The sequence below is a fragment of the Neopelma chrysocephalum genome, unplaced genomic scaffold, assembly GCF_003984885.1.
Source record: "Neopelma chrysocephalum unplaced genomic scaffold, ASM398488v2 Primary Assembly neopelma1_347, whole genome shotgun sequence".
In the NCBI taxonomy this organism is placed as follows: Eukaryota; Metazoa; Chordata; class Aves; order Passeriformes; family Pipridae; genus Neopelma; species Neopelma chrysocephalum.
In genome coordinates this window covers 2,736,912-2,753,189 of record NW_020898011.1, presented here as the reverse complement: position 1 = coordinate 2,753,189, position 16,278 = coordinate 2,736,912, and the positions used below count along the sequence as shown (strand labels likewise).

Sequence of the window (16,278 nt, the reverse complement as noted above, 5' to 3'; positions counted from 1 at the left end):
CACATCCCGCCCCGGGAGCCCCGAGCCCCGCACGGGCACATCCCTGCCCGGGTCCAGCGGGCACCAGGAGCGAGGCCCCGCTCCGGCCGCCCGAGCGCTGCTGCGGGCACAGGGCGCCGAGAGAGCGGCGGGACTCCCAGCCCTCCTCCTCCTCCTCCGCCTCGCCGGGGCTGCACCTTCCCCCGGCGCGGCGCTGCCCTTACCTGCGGCGGGGAGCGCTGGGCGGGCAGGGTCGGCTCCGCGGGGCTGGGACGCGGCGGTGCCGAGCGGCGGCTCCCGGGACGGGGGGGGAAAAAACTCCTTTGCGGCCGCGGTCACTCGGCGGGCGGCCCCGGCTGGCGCATCCCCCGCGGGATGAGGGAGGCAGGAGGGCGGCGAGGCGAGGCAGGAGCCGGCCCGGCGCCCCGTCCCGTCCCGTCCCCTCGCTCGGCCGCAGCGGCTACCGCCTCAGAGGGGCGAGCCCGCCGTGCCCGGCGCCAGCAGCCGCCTCCTCCCCCGCGCGGGCATCGCCGAGCAGCGCGCCGCGGGTCCCGCTCCGCTCCATCCAGCCGCCCGCCCCGAGCCGCCGCAGCTTTGTCACGCCGACAGCCCCCTCGGGTGGGAGGTGGGCTCACTCTCCCCCACCCCTTTCCCCCTCTCGGCGCACTCCTCCGGCTCCTTCCTCCTCCCCCGGTCACTCCCCCCGCTGCAACCCGAGCCGTTTCCTGGACGGCGCTGCCGGGCTCTGCCAATCGCCGCCGAGCCCCTTCCCCCGCACTCGCCCGCCCGGCCCGGGGAGGTGCGGGCTCGGCTCCTCTCCTAAGCCCGCACCCCGCCCGGGGGTCGCGGATACCCCACGCGGGGGTCGCCGGTCCCGCCCAGGCGGGGACACGGGGGGCTCAGCAGGACCGAGGAGGGGCAGGAGGGGAGCGGGGAACCCCCCGCTCCGGCCGCTGCCTGCCCCGGGGAGCGGGGCAGCGCATCCCGCAGGGACCGCAGGGCTGGAGGGGAGCGCGGCTCCCGCAGGGTCGCTCCGCTCAAGAGTTTTCCAATGGGTTGGAAAGAAAAGACGGGGAGAGCGGCACGTCCCGCCGGAGTGGTTGAGCCTGGGCGGTGGCACCGGCAGTCCGGCACTGGGCAGCATCTGCATCCTCACGCTAAAATGGTACCAGCTCAACAGCCTTCCCCGAAACCTCTCCTGGAGTGTTTCTGGCTCAGAAGCCATGGTTGGCCCGTGGCCTGTTCCAGCTCTAGAGGATGGCTGGATAACGTCCGCTCCAAAAATCACCCTCTGGAGCCTCTCAGTCCAAAGCCCGATTCCAACTGCCCTGTGAATTTATCTGACGGTGCACCTTTAATACCTGTCTGCGTGGTGCTCAAATGGGAAAAGTTGTCGAAAAGTTAGGTAAACATCATTTGCCTGGACACACAGATTTAAAACTGCATAATACGTGTATTCAAAATTCAATATAGCTTAGCCTGATCCTTGCTTAATAAAACATTTGCTTTAGATACCATCAACTAAAAGGTTTTGAATACGGAGTCTGCGTAATGCTCGCTGTGTAGAATCAACTTGACAACAAAATCAATAAGTGGTGGTTGCCTCAAATTAAATCAGTGTTGATCAATTTAATGTTACTTTCTTTAAGCATAGCTCTACTGTACATTTTATAAATTGTGTGCAGTATTGATCAAGGGGATTTTCAAGGACTGTGGCCACACAGCATAATGTCACTCTATTTAACACGCTCCCAGACACCAAAAACTTGAAAACAAGTTTTCTGTAGAATATGCACTTACCTCCCAGAAAGTATTTTCCCACCAGTACTTCAGGCTTTATGAGGGACAGCAAACAAATTTGTAATTGATTAGAGACACAGGTTTAATATTTTTTTGTTGCTAAAGCGACAGACATCTGAATGTTCTAATTGAGAAGCTGAGATGTCACAGTCAAGATCCAATTTTCCCAGCTCTGGGCATGTCCATCGCCCATTGAAAACATTGTTAACACATTCTCACATAAATTATTGTCCGGCACAGGAAGCTGCAATACCTTTCCCCATTCATCCATATCTTTGCATACTCTGAAAGAAAAGGAAGCATTCCACTAAAAATGACAAAATCAGAACACCTATTTCCAAGGTCTGGAAGCACTTGTCAGAATTTATTCTTTTTGGGGATGAAAAGATAGCAGTCTATCAATAGCAGCCTTTTCTCTTAAATGAGCCACATTCTCCTAAAGTGGCCCACAACAGCCCAGCTCCTCCATCTGAGAAAAGCAGAAGCATGTTTGGAATTAAAGGGGAGGGGGGGGATCAATTCTGTCATCATATTTAGGCTTCAAGAGATCTCAGTGGGCCCAGGGAGCCTTTCATAGCAGTTAGGCTGCTGAATGAGAGCATAATCTCTTTACAGTTTTTTCCTCCTCCTCTCAAAGTGGCTGGGATCTTTTCTGTGAGCCCTCCTGCACGTGAATGGTGTGGCTAATAAGCCTATTAATGAGGTTCCACAGCGGAGTGTGAATAGGTAAATAAGCCCCAATCTGTTGAGGTTCAGGAGCAAGGGCAGTAAAGCCATCATGAACTAAAGGTGACAGTTTGAACTGAAATAGGAACAACAGCTCCAGGTTTCAAGCGAAAGAATAGACAGACAAGGCACACATTCAGGCTCCTTCTACCCCCTACCGAGTCCTATTTTCTTTCCCATTCTTCCTCCTTTATAAAATGTCTTGAGTAGTCACCCATTTTTTCAAAAGCTCTTGAGACGTCCTTTTTCATCCTGGCAATGATACATCAATAGGGAGGAAGGAAAATGAGGACACCAATGCTCCTTTGCCCCGCAAGTTTCAAAAGCAGGAACAGTGCTGTGTCCCCCCGCATATGGAAGCGGGGGAGGAGAAAGAAAGTTAAATTGAATCTTTCAGCCCTGCCAGCTCTTTGTCGTCGCTGTCAGCTGAACCCCGGTCCTCCCTCCGCACGCAGGCAGGGATACAGTTAATGTTCAACAGGGGCAGGGTACAAGCCAGGGGCTCCAGCTGCGGGGAAGGCACAGCTGGGCTCGGCCAAACCCCCGGCGAGGAGCAGGCAGAGGTGAGGAGATGAATTGGTTTCCTCCCGACATCTCTTTCATCTGGCAGGGCACGGTGAAGATGTGCCTGACTTCAGGCTGTTCCTGGGCTGGACCCACAAGAGCCCAACTCATCCCTAAAAAGCCCAACTTTTAGGGATGAAGGTAGAAGGTTAAGCAGGTGACAAAGAACTTGTGTCTGCGGAGAGATGAGGTAAGATGGGCCACCAATGCCTCCGAGTAATGTGGGAAAAGTCACCTCAGAAAAAAACACGACACAGAGCTTCTGAACACTCCTCAGTTCTAATCCTTGCAGAGTGTCTGACATTTCTTTTAAGTGCAGGAGATATCAGTGTAGCCAGGGCTCCACAGGAACTGGCTCCTCCATGGAAGCCCAGTGAGGAACAAGCTGCAGCTCCTGCCACATTGCAGACAGATGGCAAGGGAGGCCACGGGTACCACGGGGAAGCAAGTTCTGCAGTACTGATCTATTCTCCAGGTGCAGGACCTGCTAACCTGTCACAGTTCTGTCTGGTGAAAATAGGAATATAGTACAGAAAGTTAAATTAGAAAAAAAAAAGAAAGAAAGAAAATGAAAACTCACACATTCAAGTTTTAGAGATCTATGGGGAGAAACTCTCTAGATCCTAATTCAGCCACGCACATCACTGAGGGTTTACCTTCTCCCTGGAAGACAGTGGGAAGAAACAATTCTTCCCTATTACTCAAACTGTCCCATCCAAAAATATTTCATGATGATGATAGATAAATTAAATGCTTGTCCCAGATTTTTTTTTTCTTCTAAAACTAAATGCCTAAACCCAAACTCTGCCAGCTACAATATTTACCTGTTTTCCAAAGTGTTTATGGCTCCCTTTCCTGGCAGCTTTGAACTTTTTTTTAGGGTACCAAAGAAGCAAATCATAGGAACCCACTTCCAAAAATCATTTTCTTTTCAAAGATAGGCAAATTCGCTCAATATATCTCTCAATGTCCTAGGGAAAAGTCATTTCATATAAACACAAAACCTTTCTAACATAAAAACTACTGGTGAGAGACTTCCAACACTAGTCCTCACCAGGTATTACTTCAAGGTGCTGCTAAACTGAAAAACTGAGATAAAAATTAATTTACTTTAATGCCAAGAGATCCAACAATAATTATCCATCAAACTGTGAAGCAGATGGGCTTCAAGTTATTTTGCAGCAAAGTATTTACAGCAAGGAGGGCTGCAGTTCCTGGTCTGTAAAGGGATGGTTTTACCCAGTGTTTATCAACAAAAAAAACCCCTCATTTTGGTTAAGCTAGAGAAAGTGGCAAATGAATTACTTTTGTCTATCAATTTTTGATTTTCCTCTGCATTATGCACAGCAGAATCTTCTAAGAGATACTTCTTCAGGCAGTAAGGCCAAATAGTTGGGAAAAAAAGGTTATTTTCACTGCTGTTGTGTCAATGTCTTGCAATGGCATTTGAGAGTCAACACTCCCTTTGGATTGTTATGCCTTGTAGCCATATAACCTTTCTGCTGCTCCTCTCATTTTGTGGAAATATTTGGTGGGAAATACTGTTGGATATTAAGGAAAATACTCCAAAAAATATTTGTTGTTTCTATTACACTGATACAAGATATATCTAAACAGGAAATGTGGTGTGTTATGAGCAGAGTATTACACTGGGATCCTGGACATTCAGTGCTTTCTTCCCTTCTACACTGGCTTTCCTACACAGTCCTGGGAAAGGCACTTAATTTGTCTGTGTCCAAGCTCTCCAGCTATGAAATGAGAATAATAGATGCTTCCTGTCTCCCAGCCTTTATCCAGTTCATCTATTTAGATGGTAAGCTCCTCATCTCTGACCATGTTTTTATGCATGGCTTAGAACAATAGGACACTGATCTCAGCTGGAACCTCCAGGCACTTCCATAACGCAAATATTGAATACTAAATAACCAAAATAAAAGAAAATCCTCAATTTATTATGTATTCTCTCATGAAGAATTTGTCACACGCTGTCCTGGTAGAGCACCTCTGGCTCTTGCCTTTTCTAAAAGAGTGGAAAGCAGCATGCATTGGAGAAGATCTTTTAACAGCAACCTCAGAGAAACCATATGAATAAACTCCTTCTCAGTGCCAGGCAGGGCACAAACAGACAGAGCCAGACCTATAAAACTGAGAAGACAAAGGCTGCAAAGACAATTTGTCCTTCTGCTACAGATCTTGGATATATTTTGCCTGTTGGCCAGTGAGCCTCTTATTTCTGTTTGCAGCTGATCAATACACGCTGGTTTGTTTTACTGGAGCTCTGCTGTCTAACGAGACCAGCTGGTGGTTGTGGCAGCTTCCCCTGCCACGTTACATCAGATCAGATTCTTCTCTGGTGACACCACAGGGTTCAGCAAGGGTGCTCTCACTTTCAGGCACAACCTCGGAGCAGAAGGTGTGAAGTCAGGGTCGCTGCAGGGTTCATGTTACAGCTTAAATCCTGGAAGAAGCAGAAAGCTCAACGGCAGGGACCCACAGTGTGGGCACTCTGTTCTTTGACCCAGCCATCCCACACCACTGAATCCCACCAGATCCCTCCTGCTTCCCACATCCCTGGCTGCAGTGCCAAGCTCTGTGTTTCCAGTTCACCCTTTCAGAGGCCCAGCTGCAGACACAAGCAGGCACAGACACTCTGCAGAAGTTCGAAAAAATAAAATAAAAATAATTCTTTTACTTTCCACAACCCTGGGTAATAGAGCCCTAAATGCCTACAACTATTTCCCTGCTTCATTCTACTCAACCCTCAAACATCTTTTAAGTCAGTTAATATTCTTTCTTCTCTCCCCTTCCTTTGCACATAATTTCCCCTCCCTATCTCCTACCGTAACAGGAATTTGCTTTTTCCTCTATGTCTCTCTCTCTCTGTGAAAGCCATGTCTTTTATCAGCTCCAGTCCCCACTGTAAGGCAAAGTGATTAAGGTACCCACAATTTCATTTGAGAAACTGGATCACCTTGGAGAGGAGCCAGTGACCTGCCCAAGAAAGTCTCCACAAAAACGGAGATGCATCAGGGTTTAACAGCCCTCATTTGTTCACTCTGTAACCACGTTCACAAGCTGCAGTCCCAAAAACAGGCTGAAAAGGCAATGCTCAGGCAGATAAAGCCCAAAGTCAAATAGGCCTTTGCTATTTTATACAGGCATGGGGAGTTCCTTAAGCAAAAGTCATGGGTTTTACCATAGAAAAGTTTCCCGGGTCACCACACAGACTCAAGCTGTCCTTCTTCCCTGCCTGCACAAACCCAGAAACACACTTTCCTCCTGCATTCTTTCCTGTTTTAAGTGGAGGGTTGCAGGGAAACTCGCTTTGCATGAAATCTAGACTTGCATTACTGAATATTCATATGCATATCGATGAATATTCATATATGTATAAACATACAGCAGTATTTCAGGGCTTTTGATTTAGATAGCCAAGTTGAGGTTGTAAGGATCCATTCCATCTCTGAAGGGATAGCAGAGGTCGTATCAGTGATTGCTGGCTGAGAAAAACCCAACAATGATCTTGCTGCTCTTCTGCCAACTGAGCAGAGACACAGATCCTGCCAGAGCCTCCCAGAGCTGGGGAACTCAGTGGGCCAGGAAGTGTTCTGCACTGTGGAGACAAGTAAGGAGGCCAGAAAGTTGATTACAGGGGAGACTTAGTTAAATATTCACTGGGATTCATTATGTGAAAACCACTAGAAAGGAACATGTTTCTACAGGAAGGGTAGGGCTGTTTTATTCTTGCTTCTGTTGTAAAACGCTACTGGTGACTGTGCACACCAGCTACCGTCCTCTAGTGGGAGGAATACAGCAGGTCTGCAGGGATGGGCAGGAATGCTTTCGCTGGTTGTTAATGTTAGTGCTCCTTTAATTTGCCAAAGAGAGCCTTGCAGAGCCAGCAGGACCTGGTTATCTGACCACCTTGCATTTGACGAGCAGCTAATGGGGCCGTTTTAGGCGAGAGGACGGTAATCAGGTAGTAAATAAGGTTTGTAAAGCCTCAGAGCTGTTGCTCATTCAGCTGAAATAATCCCGAGTGCAAAGACAGGGAACAAGCTGCAGGAAAGCTCGGAGACTGGGAAAGCTGCACAGTGTTCCCAGCTGAGCCCTGCCACGGAGGGGTGATGGCCGGGTCCCAGGTCACACGTCCCAGCCAGCAGGGATGTGACCAGGTGCTGGTGAGGCCGGCACACTGATATCCCACCTTGCAGCACACGTTCCCTTGGCTGGGAGGAGCACCAGGCACTCAGGGACCTTGCTTGCTGTTGCAGTGCTTCTTGGCCCCAGCCCTGAGCTGTTTGGGAAGATCAGGTCCTAAGAGCATAAACACAGGCTGGAAAAAAATCCCCAAACATCCCAGCAGATCCCCCACGACGCTTCCTGTGAGGAAGCAGTGTGTGTGTGTGGGAGGACAGGGGTGACCTGCCCTGCTGTCCCCAGTGGCCCTCGCCCTGGGCACAGACAGGCAGCCCTGGCTCCTGGCAGGGGACCCCAAGAGATGTCACAAGAGATGTCCTCTTCCCACCTTCTCAGGCTGGACAGGTCCCAAAATGTTGCATGTCCTTCGAAAAGGACCCTAACGTGGATCAGCGACAGATGATAAACCTCAAAAATCTCTCAAAAAAGCAGCTTTTTAAATGGGGCTCCAAATATTTACTAGCATGTTCAGCCTCAGGACATGCAAATAAGAACAACTCAGCGATGCACCTGGAAGCAGTGAACTTCATTTTTGCCACAGAGGAAAGAAAAGAGTGGTAAAGAGTCAGGAACACGAAAAGCACCAATTCCTGGGTTCCAGAAAGTTTTAGCACTAATAACAGTTTTTCACGGCAGGTAAAGGGTAAAATTCTGCGTTGGCCAGCGAGGTAGCTCTGTGTCAAAAACATGCAAGGCAATTTCTCTCCTGGAAATTTTATTCCCTGAAGCTTTACATTCAGCAATCTACTTTCTGATGGGGGGGAAAAAAAGAAAGGAATCAACAGTCCCACCCTGCTCAGCGTGTAGCAACAGGCTCCCAGTTAATTCTGGAAAACAGAGAAACTGAAACATTTTAGACAGAAACTACTGTGATTACCGGAGTGCAGCCAAGGGGTGGTGGGGGGTGGAAAGCAAGTGGTGAAAAATTGAGCTAAAAGCAAAGGAGCTGCACTTGTAATTGTGCTCAACCGGGAAAACATAATTTACAGGTAAGAAGTAACACACGGTTTAACCCTGTCTCTGCAAACAAACAGGCAGCAGTAACTAGAAGTGATGGGCCTCTTTCCATGGCACAGGATACCCGGGGGTCAGGAGCAGGGAAAAAAAGGAAAAGAAAAGCTGAAGGAGTAAAGGAAGGAGCTCATATGGTGCTTCGACTAAAACTGTTGTGAAGCCAAGACATGATGTGGAAATACCAGGTTTCTCTGCACATACCCTGCCTCCAATAACCAGGTTTCTGATGGTTTAAGGGGTAAGGAGCAGACCAAGAGCATTTTCCAAAGGCATGTGAAAAATGGGATTAACCCCCACCCTCGTCAGGGAATGACTTGCAAAAGGTCCCAGGGGAAAATCACACTGTGATTCCATTTGCTTAGAGACATCCAGTTGCTTTGTGCTTCAGGAAAATCTGTCTGGTCGTTGGATATGTCACGTGCCAGATTTAGTACTGAGGCTTCCTTTTTTTGGATGCTGAGAAGATCACCAAACAGGCCCAGGAGAAAATTCCTCCTTATGCCTTTCATCCAAAATTCTGACAAATGTGCCACCCAGCTGGGGCTCTTCTCTTAACAGAGAGAATGGTGGGAGAAGGGGATTAACTTCAGCAGAGGGAAAAAAAAAATCTTCCAAAATCTTTGTGTCCGTGTTAGAATCATAGAATGGTTTGAGTTGGAAGGGACCTTTAAAAGTCATTCAGTCCAACTCCCCCTGCTGTGGGCAGGGGCACCTTCCACCACACCAGGTTGCTCAGAGCCCCATCCAACCCAGCCTTGAACACTTCCAAGGATGGAGCATCCACAGAGGGAGTTTTACCCCCCTCTCACAGTGAGCAGCCCGGGATACCCTCGGCTCGTTGGGCTGCGAGTGCCTTGTTGCCAGGTCATGCCCAATTTTTCACCCACTTCTCAGGCTGCTGCACAGAGCTCCAGCTCCAGAAGGGGATAAGGCCAAGGGTGTGAGAGCTGCTGGAGAAGAGGCAGCAGCCTCCAGGCCGTGCAGACCCCATGTCCCAGGGGGGCTGTGCTGCCTCTCCCTGCCGGGTCGGGTGGTCTGCTGGGCTGGGAGCTGAATCACATCAGCAGAGCAGTGAGGAGAAGCAGCCCACAGCTGTTTGCATGATACATATCTTGTGAATAAATAAACCTCATCTCCAGCGCTGCTGCTCTCTAAACATCTACAGAGACGTGCATTCTCTCAAAGCATTCAGAAAATAAACAGAGAGAGTGCTGCTCAGTGAACCCTCATCTAGCCAAAGCCCAGCACTGGGGAAGTGTCTCCTCTCAGCAGAGCCTCATCAGAACCCAAAATTTCTCTTTTAAATAAATGCTCTGTTTCCATTTTCTGATGCAGAAACACCTCACAGGGTATAGGTTTGGGTTTCCTAAGCCTCATGTATGTTTTTCCACATATACTGAGGGACAGAAGGAGGTAAAGAATAGTTAAATGCAGCACAATTGAAAATTAGCTCAAAATGCCACAAGCTGCAATTCAGATGGATTACAAGATAACCTCAGTAGTTTCAAGAATGTAACAAGAACAGCCTTAAATCAACATAAATACTTGCTCAGCCATTTTCATCTCAGGATTAATGTCAGACTTGGGTTTTTTTTCTCTCCTGTGGCAGTAAAACCATTTTCCAGCTTTTTTTAGGGAAGGCATTTGTGGTTACTAGAAAGGGGGTGAGAATGTTGATAGATGTGGGACCCTGGTGTAGGGACAGGGGGAGCAGGGTCTGGGAATGGGAGTGGAGCTGGGCAGGGAAAAGTTGATTCTGGTGGATGCCCTTGGAGGGTTACAGTGCTCTGATACACCAGGATTTGCCTGAGATTGGAGGGGAGACAGGGAGATGCCTCTTGCCAGCCCTACAGTGCCTCTGCCTGCTCAGTTGTACCAAAATGCCCCCATGACCATTTTCAGTGATTTCTTGAAGGTTTTTTTTAAGTACTGTGGTGGACCATGCCCCAAAGACACTGTGATGTATCCCACACTACATTCCCACTCACACTCAGCAGCACTTTAGCCAAGAAACAGCCTCAGAAGGCAGCCCTTTATTCTGGGGTAACTTCTGGAGATTTCTTGATACTCAGGGAAAGAAATCCCCAGAGAGGCACCTGTGTCCTCTGGGATAAATTTCTGCTTTAGGGTCGCCTGCAAGCCGGCCCGGAGACACACCCGTGCTTGCTGGAGTACAGATAAGCTTCCAAGGGACTTCAAAGGGATTGCTGAACCAGACTGCAATGAATCTCTGCAGAAATGTAATGCACAGCATGTGTCTGAGGGGATGGAGGAGAGCTGGGGTGGTTTAGATTAGATAGCACTGTTTGGCTTTTGAGGGACTCGAGGAAGTGAAAGACACGTAATTGTCTTTTAAAGGGTAATATTTGACTTCAGGTCACCCAGCGCTGCAGAGGGGCCTGGAGATAAGCCATGGAAATTATTTCTGTGTGAGGGCTGGGTACCACTTCCATACAGCTAATCTTCCTGAGAGCAGCTTTCCATCCAGAGTGTGCTGGGCTAGGGCTTGGTTACACACACTTGGTTGTGTCCACTTTATTGGGTGGACCCTGTTGGTAGAGAGCACCTCAGGGTCACATCTCACTTTATGCTTCACAGAATTATAGTATCCTAGAATAATTTGGGTTGGAAGGGACATTAAAGATCATTTAGTTCCAACCCCCTGCCATGGGCAGGGACACCTTCCACTAGCCCAGGTTGCTCCAAGCCTTGTCCAGCCTGGCCTTGGACACTTCCAGGGATGGGGCAGCCACAGCTTCTCTGGGCAACCTGTGCCAGTGTTTCACCACATTCACTGTAAAAAACCCTCTTCCTTATGTCAAAGAATCCTTTAATCAGAAGAGCAGCAAAAGGAAGAGATATTTGTATGCTAATGACACTTTCAGATAATGTTGGTGCATACAGGAAAAATGCTTCAGACAGTCTGGAACCCTTTTTCTAACCAGGCAAAAATGTCTAGACATGGCTTGAGGTCTCGTGCCAGTTCTGTTGCTGTCTGTCCTTGTGACACTCTAAACTCCTCTGAGATAGGGCAGTCTCTTACAGTGTTTCCCTGCATCCACCAGGTCAGGCCCTTTACATCTTACAATACCATCCAAAAAAAGGTATAAGCAGCTAGTTGGCAATACCACCTACTTTCTGACCATTGCAGGCTGCCTCATCTACTGGAAGTTTACTGATGGTCTTTATTCATTGTTTGGTTCCAGCTCTGCTCTGTGAATACAAATGGACAGGATTTTACATATTTGTCAGGAGATTATGGTGTTTTCTCTTTCTTGCTAACAACATATTTTTTTCTTTCTGTTTAAAGTCAGCAAAGCCTTCCAAGAGTTAAACTGAAGGATGAGTTCCTTCTCCTGATGAAAGGTACACTCAAATAGCTGGTAACCAGCCTTTATTTGTTCCTCCTGAGGTGAATATTCCCTAATTGATATCAAGACTTATTTTCCTTGCAGAAATGTGCCAGACCACGCCAACAACATGAAAAATCACTGTGAATTTGTCAGCAGAAACATATGCTCTGGAGTAAGTATGAGTTTGAAGAGCAGAGGCAGAGTCAAGGCTAGGACACTGAAGATTGTTTGTTCCATTAAATAATTTACTGGCCAATTACAAAGCATTTTAAAGTGTGTGTCTCAGGCCAATAAACAAACATCTGCCCAGTAGAAATTACCTGCATGTAGTACTGAATTGCAAGCTCTGAAATTCCTCATATAAATCTCGTTGCCTTGCTTGTCCAGAGGGTGTGATTCCCGAATTAATGCACAGTCTCCTGGTGAGCTACAATCTTAAAATACCACCCTGCACATCTCTGCTGTTGAAAGCAGAAGAACACAAGAACTTTCCCAGCTGCCAGCTCACAACCCAGCAGAGCTTTTCAGGTCTCTACCTCATTGCCAGTAAAAGGAACCTCTGTAAGAAAGATTTTTCTGTCTATTTTCAATAAATACAGGGAGATGAACTTATGCAGTTTTCCCCAAATCACTCTTCAGTGAAGTTTTTTTTTGCTTCAGAAATTAAAGTTCTTGTAGGTAAATACATTTGTTTCCCTGAAGTGAGACACTTTTTAAATTAAAGTATGAATTTTTCTGTTCATTCCAACAGTTACTGAGCAATAAGGTTGAAAAAGTAATAAAAATTTGTGATGCTGCATTATACACAATAAAGAATAATTTAGCATTGGCAAAAGGATGGATCCTGGCTTTAGCATGATAACAAATGAAAGACTCATTTTCCAGTATTTTATCCCTTGGACATTATCTGCTTTTCCCAAGACCTTCACATATAGTAAATTAGTATTTCAGTTCTCCTCTGTCCCTGTTCCACTCACAGTTTAAAAAAACTAGCAACATTTATTACAATGATCTCCTAAAGAATAAGAGAGGGAGTCTGACTGATGTAATTGGGGAGACATGGTCTGAGGACTAATCAAACCAGCTCACTGAATAAATTTAAATGTAAAATCATGGGAAATACTGGAAACACTACATCTATTTCCCCCAAAAGCACTTTCTTGTTTACCTACTAATTCCAGAGTATTAAGAGAAGGCTCATTATTCACAGACAACACAATTAAGTTTGGCATTCCCTGTAGACACTCATTCACCACTATCATAGCAACAGACAAAAGTCAAGTAGACCTCATATACAGGCTTTTATCTTCATTTTCCTTCAAGGCCCTTGCACAGAAAGAGTTGAAATAAGTACAAGGGTTCATCCAAGTCATCAATACTGGATTAATTTAGTAGGTCTATACAATGCTGGAAGAGTATGTAGGGTACTCCTGGGTTGTGAGAGTTGCTTTTATGGCACTGTATCTAACAAAGGTCCCCTTCTTACTGGCCTTTTTTCTTCCTTTTCATCAAAAACCTGACACTGGCTGGTCAGCACTGATGTGGTAGCAGCCCTGTTAGCTCCTGCCAGCCCAGGTGGGTCCAGGGATTTAGCAAACATTTCCATACTCTCCCCAGCTCATCTGCAGGAGATCATGGATTCAGGAGCCATCTGGGCTTGGATGTCACTGCATTTCAGCCACAGCTCTTCTAAAAGGAGGAGGAGGAGGAGGAGAAGGAGCAGTCCCACTCCAGCCAGGGAGGTCTGTGCCCTGCCCAATACAGGGGCTTTTGTAAAACTCCCCTCGATGCCAAGGGGAGAGTAGGAAAATATACTTAATAGCTCAAAGTCACTACCACCACTTTATTTTGCATTCCTTAAATATCTAAGCACAAGGATTGTTTTTGCAGGAAAAGGAGTAGAAAGAGGGCTGCTGTGGTGTGCAGTTCATTACTTGGCCTGGGGTATTTCCTGGTGAATTATCCCTTAGCACTGATATTCTAGCAGGCAAGCAGCAACCCATTCCCCAGGACAAGAAAAGGGATCAGGAGGCTCTATAAAGGTGAGCTGATTCCCTTGAGGTCAAGCACATTTAATGTCAGTGACAAATTATTGAAGGAATAGCTAAAGAAATAACGATACATCACAGAAGAAACAATTCAGAAAATGTCATTTGTTCTCACTTTTTCCCCATAACTCCAGATTGAGTTAAGATTTAAAGCATGAAGGTAAGCAGTGGTTTAGTACACCATTCAAAACATTTTATTTCACCCAAGTGGAGACTTGCAGCTTCTAGTCTGAACTCTTGCATCTCCTGGGTCATATACTTGCTCCCAGAACCTCCAGCATCAAGACCATAACTTCTGGTTGAACCAGATGGTTTAGAAAAAAATAACCCCATCTCAATTTAAGTTTTCAAAGAGAGAATTCATCATATCCCTAGGCAAATTGTTTCAGATATTAAATTCTCCAGTGGCCAAGAATGCACACCTTGTTACAGGTTGGAATTCTTCAGCTTCAGCTTTCAGCCACAAAACCTCATTATAATTTTGCTTCGTTAAGGAGCCCTTTCCCCACACCAGTACCTTTTTGCACTAATGGTTTGTCCACACAGAGCATGGTGGGGTGATGCACACGCTGTGAGAGATAGACTTGGAATGGAATAGCCAGTAAACTCAGTGTAAATTTACTACATTTACAGGAATTTCCTCAGTAACCTAAATTAAGTTGGGTTACCCAATCTTTTGTTTAGAACAATTTAACATTTGAAGGAAAATAAAGCCTGGTCAGTTGTGCTTCCAGCACACACCAGCTGCAGTGTATGACCGACAGCAGGGACAGCACATCCCAGGTTTGCTGGTGGCCCCAGGCAGGAAAGCACCTTTGGAGTCACACGTCACCTCTGCTCCCATATTTCCCTCCCTGATCCCCCCCATTCCAGCCAGGAGCAGTGTCCCAGGGCCAGACACAGCCCTGAGCACACCCACCACACAGAGAAGGGCTCATGGGGGGCTCATTCCCACCACCAAGTGCTCTTTGTGCTGTCCTTGTTCTCGGAGCTTATCCTCATATGTTGTGTTATTGTCAAACATCATTAAATTTATATATATATATATAATAAAGGTTTAAGTTAGATATCAGGAAAAGACTTTTCACCCAGAGAGTGGCTGGGCACTGGAACAGGCTCCCCAGGGCAGTGGTCACAGCACCAAGCCTGTCTGAGTTCCAGAAGCATTTGTACAACGCTCTCAGGCGCAGGGTGTGACTCTTGGGGTGTCCTGTGCAGGGCCAGGAGTTGGACTCGATGACCCTGATGGGTCCCTTCCGACCTCAGCACATTCTGTGATTCTATGAAATTGCAATTTTAACACAGAACCGAAGCACATGCGGGGCTGTGGCTGCTGTTGTCACCACAAGCCCCAAATGCAAGAAACCACAGATGTGCAGAGCCACAAATCAGCAGGACGCTGCGAGCGGGCTGTTCCTGTGCCTGTCTGCACCTCACAGCGCAGGGAATGCTTGTTGTGATTGGCACAGAGGATTTGAAAACAAACAATGCAGTACCTGGTTGTTATTTTCCATTGGAATCTGGAGGCTGAGGCGAGGAGGAGCAGCGAGGGGGAGCAGAGGCACCATTCCTGTAGGTGTGGCACGGTGGCTCCGGTGGCTCCGGCGTGTTGCAGCTTGACAGCTCTCCCTGATGCGTGGGCAGTGTTCGTGCCCAGGGGCTGGCTTGTAACTCCAAGCTGTAGCAGAGCACAAATTTAAATCACTGCCTGCCCTATGAAACACCGTGTAGAGTAATACAATGACCAGCACATCGACAGCACTTCACCCTGGCTCCTTCTTCAGGACATAAAAACTTTCCCAGCTGCCAGCTCATAACCCAGCAGAGCTTTTCAGGTCTGTACCTCATTGCCAGTAAAGGGAACCTCTGTAAGAAAGATTTTTCTGTCTATTTTCAGCAAATACAGGGAGATGTGAGGCTCAAACACCCCTCAGTGGGCTGGTGGTCATGGACAGGCAAGAGCTGGTCACTTGGCTGGGTGAAGGAGGACAGAGGGGAAAGAGCAAATCCTCTGGCCACAGAGCTGCCTGGGAGCAGGCAGTGAGTTTGGAGCTGATGATTTCTGCTGTGGTCAGTGGTGGTTGCACGGCAGCTGCTGGGGCAGCACAACTGGCATCCCCAGAAGGAAGCTGTGCTCCAGAGGAGGGGAGCCTTCCCAGTGCAGAGGACACATTTTCAAGGAAATAAGGTGCACTGGTAAACAGCAGCTGTGTGACAACACACCAAATCTATACCTTCATGGACAGCAAGGCTGAGGTTTAATCAAATCAATGAACTACTGGTGATAAACATCCCACTGCATGTGATTCTTATAAACCCAGCCATTTTGCAGAAGAGATGACATATTTTCACACTCAACCTTTCATTATTAAGATGTGTTTTGGCTCCAAGACAGCTCCAGCTTCAAGAGTTCTGCTTTTCTTTTGCTTTTTACAAGGGCATGTATTGACAGGACAAGGGTGAATGGCTTCAAACTGACAGAGGGCAGGGTTAGATCAGATATTAGGAAGAAATTATTTACTGTGAGGGTGGGGAGGCCCTGGCACAGGTTGCCCAGAGAAGCTGTGGCTGCCCCATCCCTGGAAGTGTCCAGG

The 16,278-nt window shown here is 47.6% G+C and overlaps 1 protein-coding gene across 1 annotated transcript in view; it reads right to left on the bottom strand.

Moving 5' to 3' along the window:
• FGFR2 (fibroblast growth factor receptor 2) overlaps positions 1-632 on the bottom strand; it is an 83,584-nt gene extending 82,952 nt beyond the window's left edge. The window contains exon 1 of the mRNA XM_027705614.1: positions 204-632. The gene's annotated coding sequence lies outside the window, so the exon portion shown is untranslated. The remainder of the gene's footprint in view (positions 1-203) is intronic.
• Positions 633-16,278: the final 15,646 nt, after the last annotated feature.